This window comes from Hordeum vulgare, chromosome 7H (genome assembly GCF_904849725.1).
Source record: "Hordeum vulgare subsp. vulgare chromosome 7H, MorexV3_pseudomolecules_assembly, whole genome shotgun sequence".
NCBI classification, from domain to species: Eukaryota; Viridiplantae; Streptophyta; class Magnoliopsida; order Poales; family Poaceae; genus Hordeum; species Hordeum vulgare.
In genome coordinates this window covers 20,594,154-20,601,239 of record NC_058524.1, presented here as the reverse complement: position 1 = coordinate 20,601,239, position 7,086 = coordinate 20,594,154, and positions in this window count along the sequence as shown.

The following is a 7,086-nucleotide window of genomic DNA, read 5'->3' as shown; positions in this document are numbered from 1 at the left end:
AACATCGGACGAGGATTCCAACAATAGTACAACGGTAAATTCAAATTGATCTAACAGCATAGATCGTCTGGCCTTCTTTCTCCATCATCTCCTTCGCTAGCACCGGTATGGGCACAGTCTTCTCTATACAACGTCGGTAGGTCAGCACAGCGTCCTGCCTTCTTTCTCCATCATCTCCCTCGCTAGTTCCTGTATGTGCACAATCTCCTCGATACAACGTCGGCATGCCTCAACTCGAATCTCCTAATCCCCTTGACACCACCTTATGTTTCTCCTCCGGATATCTCTCTCCTCCCTAGATTTATATTCAATTGCACAACACACCAGCACCTTTCTCCATGATCTCTATAATGGTTTCAGTCCGATCCTTTGCTGCAAAAACTTAGTTTCGAACAAGCAAACTTTCCAGATATATCTTCTTGGATGATCTTTCTGCTATGGATGTTTATGCATCCCTTAAAAGAATTCTTCCATGATTTTGTTGACGTTTCAGCTTAGTTGCAATCTTCCAATAGAACAGGAAAAAAATGTGAAATCTACAGCAGACTCAAACATGATAGCTCACCGTTGTGCTCACCTCCCACGATTTCCTTCCATCTAGGACCTACACATGCCACAGTTCCTCTCTCCCTCCCATGTGCATGTATTGGCCATAATTTACCTCAACATGTCTCCCATGAGCACGTATTGTCCTGATTTATACATAGCTTGGGCCAATCAACGACTGCATAGAAGTTTAGAGCAAATTAATGGCCATTGCTAGCAATCGTCGCCACTATCTCCAATAAGTTTTACAAGGAGCAATACTGGAGTAGATTTACCATTTTTGGAGATTTTTATGTTCTGCATTCTGCATTTTCGGAGCTTGTCTCTAATGAGCATGTCTTAGGGAGGACACTGTCCGAGCCAGCGTTTGGACCGGCCGCCGGCAGTCCGGTCCAGACCAGACCGACCAGTGTCGCGGTCCTGTTTTCATGAACCAGACCGGCAACGGTCGAGCTTGGGCCAGACCGAGATGACTCTGAGGACCGTCCAATATATGGGCAGAGCGCGCTCTAGTGCTCCGGCGACGGCTCATCTTCTATCTATCTATTTATCTATCAGCCCCATCCACGATCAATCAATACTCGATGCATGTCGAGGTGGTTCCCCTTCAGCCCCCGCGTCATCCCTGCTAGGGCGACTCGGATGGCGCCCAAACCCTAGCCGCCGGAGGCGTGCGCTCCCTTCATGTCACATATGTTCAATAGATAAATATCGAGCTCTTAGGGGCCTTAGTTAGAACTCCAATTTCCCTGTCAATATGAACAAAGATCCTCCATGCATCCGGCCATCCAGGGAGTGGAGAGCCTCCATCATGTGTAGTTATTTACCCGAACTGCTTAGGCTTGAAAGGCACCAGGAATTTTCTTACTACAAAAGGGTATAATGGGTTAACCTTTTTTTTCTCCCCGACCTGTCAGGGACAACCATATGGAAATTCGCCCGGGCGAAAGAGACCTTCACGGTCCAACACCTGAGATGCCAAAGTGTCACTCTGCCCTCATTTACGCACATCCCGACATGAAGCTTCAGTCGCGAGAGAGAAGGCGGACAGCTCTTGCCATAGCATGAAGGTGAAGGCTATCTCCGAGCATGGATAATGGGCTCTTGGGATAAAAGTTCACGCTGCTCAAGTTTTTCCTCTGAACTAGTTGTATTGAAGCAAAACTGTGCTTTGTCCTCGTGAGTGAAATAAACCTGCTCATGCTCTCGTGCCTTTGAGTATTGTTGTCGTCTACTAAAGCCATGGTATGTGATTTCAATTAATCGTGTCTTTATGGAATATCTAGTAATACTTTAACAACACATTCGATGTCAAGAATAAAATTCCATATGTTTGGCCTCACTTTTCACTTATGTCGTGTAGATGAACAGGAAAATCAAAGCTAGCTGGAGAAGAACACCCCATGTGCTAACACAGTAATAGAAGTGCACACAAGGCATGTAATGCGGTGGGCCACGAAGGTACCTTCACGTTTTGTATATTATTTTTTAGTACAGTACAAATGCAATCGCTTATATATATATATATACATACACTCCTTTCATGTATATTGAATCGATAAATATCAATGTTTTAAATAGCGGGCTACGACAAATAGCAACGAGCCTCTAAATCAGCTATAACGGCATATTTGTACATGATACCATTTAGCGGCACCTTGCTGAAAAGGCTATAGCGGGGCTATAGCGGGCTATTTAAAACTATGATAAATATCGAGCTCTCTAGACTGTTGGTCCCAGGTCCAATTTGTCTGTCGATATGAACATAGATGGTCCATATGCATATCCAGCCATCCATAGTGTGGAAAGCGTCCGTCATATTTACAAGATCTACGAAGGCTTGAAAGGCACCAGGAATTGTCTTACGACAATGGGGTACAATGGCTTAACCTGTTTATTGTATGTGCCCTGATTTGGATAGCAGCATGGCGATTGGCCCGGGCGAAAGACACTTTCTCGGTCCAGCACCTGAGCAGCACTAGTGTCACTGTCTGACCCGACTGACTCAAATTCTGACATGGGGCTGCAATCTTCAAAGATGGGACGAGCAGCTCTTGCATTACCGTGAATATCTTGCTCCTGTTCCTGGTCCGCACCTTCAGTCCCTCCACCTCATGGTGCACGATGGCGGTCATCAAGTTATCGACCCGCTGTGCCTACATGGATACGCCAGATGCCGCGTCCGGCAACCATAGTGGCACCGCGGGACTGCGTAGGCGAGCACTCCATGATGCCAATGCCTCGAGGATCATCCTCTTTGACCGCCGCGTCCGAGCTGATGACGATCACAGGCACCGCCGCGACAGGGACACCACTGAAGACCGTCGCGACCGCAACTCCTCATTCTCAGGCCACTTCTTCCGCGACTTCTCACACGCTGCGGATACCTATTGTGTTAGGACTCGGGTAGGAAGGCTGTGGCGAGGAACGGTGTGACCGTCACATGGATGGGGGCTAGGGCCAGTCTCCTGCGGTCCTGGAGCATCTTGCGGGTGTCGAGCGCACTCCTGTTGTTTGGGAAGTGTGGCATTCCTGTTGTTTGGTCACTGTGGCTGTTATGTGAGGATTGTTTAGTTAATGTCTGAGGGTTGAACTGTCCAGATAGTTTCTTGATGTTTCGGTAAATTATTGCCGCATTTATTGCCGCATTCCACGCGCCACATCGTTTGTCTACACGAGATGAAGATGAGTTGGTGGGCTGCTGATGCAATGGGACAACCACGTGTTACATGTTCGAACGTTGTAACAGATGAATTTTGTCCATATAGTTTCTTGATGGTTCAGTAAATTATTGCCGCATCCCACGTGCCACATCGTTTGTCTACTGGAGGCGAAGATGACGTCGGTGGGCTACGGATGGAATGGGACAGCGACGTGTTACATGTTCGAACGTTGTAACATATGAATTCTGTCTTTGGTCCACTGCCAATGTTTGTAACTCCGATGTGCACTTTCAAATTACGCATGTCAAAGGTCGAACCGTCTCTGCCCGGAAGGATGATTTCTTTGCAGACGTTGTGGCCCTCAAATGGTCAAACCTATAATACCGGTGTTAAATAGTAACCTTTGTAGAACTTCAGTTAAATCTAATGTGAAAGAGACAAGAACAAGAGAAATGATAATCCAGCTGGATTAACCGCTTTCGAGCCACACTACATCTTTGTGAGCTGATAGGAATCCACCTTCAAAATTGTCGTTTCACTTGGAGCAAAGAATGGGCAAAACCCAACTGCCTTTTTTTGCAATGCCGAGTAGGACATGCAATTTTATTCCCACATTCTCCATGTTTTTCATGTTCCCTGTATGACCATTTCCCGTGCTAACATTTTAATACTGAATATTTATAATTTCAGTTGCACACAAATAGACCGTTGGACTAATATAAAATAGCAATTAGTTATAAATTTTAAATGATACACTCATCTGTATTCCTGTTAACATAAAACGAAACAAAACAAAGTTCTAAAGCTACATAGTCCACATCACCATGTCTATTATCGAAACTTCAAAATACACTTTTTTAACTGGGCTTAAAGGAAACATTCGTTATAGTATGATGACATAGTAGTGTCACTAGGTTTTAGACAGTGCATTTAGAAACCTCACAAGTTTTTGTGTCGCACTTTTATAAAATGGAAATATTGGAATTTATTCACTCTAGAAATATATCTGTCCTTTTTAGAGTACCGTATACTACCTACTTACTTTTTGAATAAGTTAGGGTTACTGGAGACTTAGTTAGTATGTATACCAAGGAATATTAATATTATCATTACTATATTATTTTCCTTTCGTTAATATTGTGTACAAATCTACAACCAGTCCAAAGGACATTACTACACTATATTAGTGTAATATAATTGGTAAACTGTACATATATGTGAATCATGTGATAAAAGTATTACAAAATATATCATTTTTATCATAGGATAACCTATCTGAACTGTTGCATGTTATTAGGATAACCATATTCTAATTACTTATAAATTTTAATTTTAAGAAATATTGATGTGAACAAATATTAACAAACATTCAATACTTTAATTTGATTGACTAGCACAGATTAACGAATAGTGAAACTAAACAGAAGTCTTTTGCATGGAGGAGAGAGATAGAATACTTTAGAATGCATGCGCTGCAAACCCACTCTCCCCTACAAAAAGCTGTACACTCGAGTCCACGTTTGTATTTCAATGGATATAAAAAAAACAATTACATGTTTTTATTGTGGCCGACTGCATGAATCTTAATGAAACCGAAGTATGGTGGATCTTTAACCGGTAGCTACCGGTTCCGGCAAATTTAGGTATTTGCTGGTATGTGTTGTATACATAAGCCATGTGATTTAATCGTGTCTTACTGAAATGTCTAGTAATAATTTTACAAAATATTCAATATCTAGAATAAAATTCCATATGTTTGGTCTCGCTTTTCGATTATGTCGGGTTCTGGCTGAAAGGCATGCAACCAATGAGAACATATGGCACAGTCAATATATATGGTTTTATCATGCAGACATATGAAAAGGAAAATCACAGCTGGTCACAGAAGAGCACCCCATGTGCTAACACATTACTACAAGTGCACACAAGCCACGTAATGCGGTGGGCCAGCGAGGCACCTTCACGTCATATATACTCAATCGATAAATATCGAGCTCTCTGGAGTCTTGGTTCCATGTCCAATTTCTATGGAATATGACCATAGATCGTCCATATATATACATCAAGGGAGTGGAAAGTCGTCATATTCACACGAACTGCGTAGGCTTGTCAGACACCAGGAATTGCCTTATGACAATGGGCTACAATGGGTTAACGTGTTTTTTCTATCCGACCCGAGTTGAAAATGGACATGGCGGTTGGCCCGACGGAAGAGGCCTTCTCGGTCCAGCACCTGAGCAGTGCCACTCCCTGGTCCAGCACCTGTCACTACCTGAGTGTCATATTTCCTCGAACACAGCATGGACAGCTGCCGTCGGGGTCGACGACGAACACAGGCGTCCTCTCCAACATCTGACCGAATTTTTTTGAGTTAGCTTCAGATAGAAGCTCTGTTTGTGTGTGGTACTACGAAGTCTAATTTTTAGAAATGAAGCTTTTTTCCGTAGCCACCTTCTCCACGTCAGCATCTCCGGTCTGCCTCTGTCACCTAAGTTGCCGATTAGAAGAACTAGATGGTGAAAAAACTTTTTAGTCTTTGTACACTCATTGAAGGAATAAACATATGAAACTTATTATGTACTATATACCTGCAACTACAGTACTGCATCTCTCTCACACACACGCATTAGTATGAATCATTTTAGCATCTCTGTTGCATTCCTATGATTTGTAGAATCAGATCATATGACATAGTGCAGTTCATCTTCGATATGTTCTTTCATGGCAGTATTACTCTACAGTGACATCAGATCAATCCAATACCTGAGTGTGGTACCACTATCGTTCTTCTACTGCAGGAGTTTAAAACACAAGGTTTTTTCTGATCGTTTCTAGGCATCCGGAGGCACGTGCATTTCATCCGAAAGAGGGCAAGGATCTCTAATTATTGGTTATCTGATGTGTTTTTGGTTCGGAGATAGATGCTGGAATATTAACTGATGTTCAGTTTCAAGCATGTGCATGTATCATTACAATCAAATGGTCTTCAAACCTCTAGCATCTCTTGACAAACGTATAAGGCTAAGCACTTGCGATATTATGTCTTAATACCTATAGCATCTCTTGACAAACGCAAGAATAGTTCTTCAAGGTCGTTTCAATATCATTATATGATCGTTCTGGTTTGATGACACTCATAGGCTAAAAGTTACATCCTTGCAGGAGGATCAAGTATGGCCTGTTTTGATAGGTTGAATTGTTCTATGCTGGCTGAAAACCAATTAAAGAAGATGTGAATAAAGAAGTGTATGCGTTGTCCTACTCATGAATCATACCTCTTTGTACACCTTTGGTTATTCTCTCAAATTGGTATTACGCTGCATCTCAACTATACGTCCCTCCTATTCCATGTTAGCGATGCATTATAATGAGCCAGTAATACACAATTTTCTTTAGTTTTTTAGGAAACTGGCTTCTCATGTCATTCCATAAAAGGTTCAAAAAATGTATATTTGAAACTAAAAATTCCTTAAAGGTTTCATATCACTATTTCTCACTATAAATCTTATTCACATGCAAAACTACAAATTCCTGCAGCAACGCGCCGGGTATCATCTAGTTAGTGTATGTGCATGAAGCCGTGAAGTGGAGGAGAGATGTGAAACGCCAAGAGGAAAATCAGGAAGGAGAGGGCAGCACGTCCAAATGTCAATCAGAATTTGGTTAAAATAGGACAAATGTGGCAAATTACTGAGGTGGATAGGCTGCATGTAAGAGTAATATGATAGTGGGAATGAATGATTTAGGTATTATAGATTATAGATGTGGTGGTCTACCAAGTCAGCTTCATATGATAAATATTGGTCATTCCCGTGCGTCTCAAAACTCCAGTTTCAATGCCCTTATTGTGGGCCACCAACGCACAGTCATGTGATAA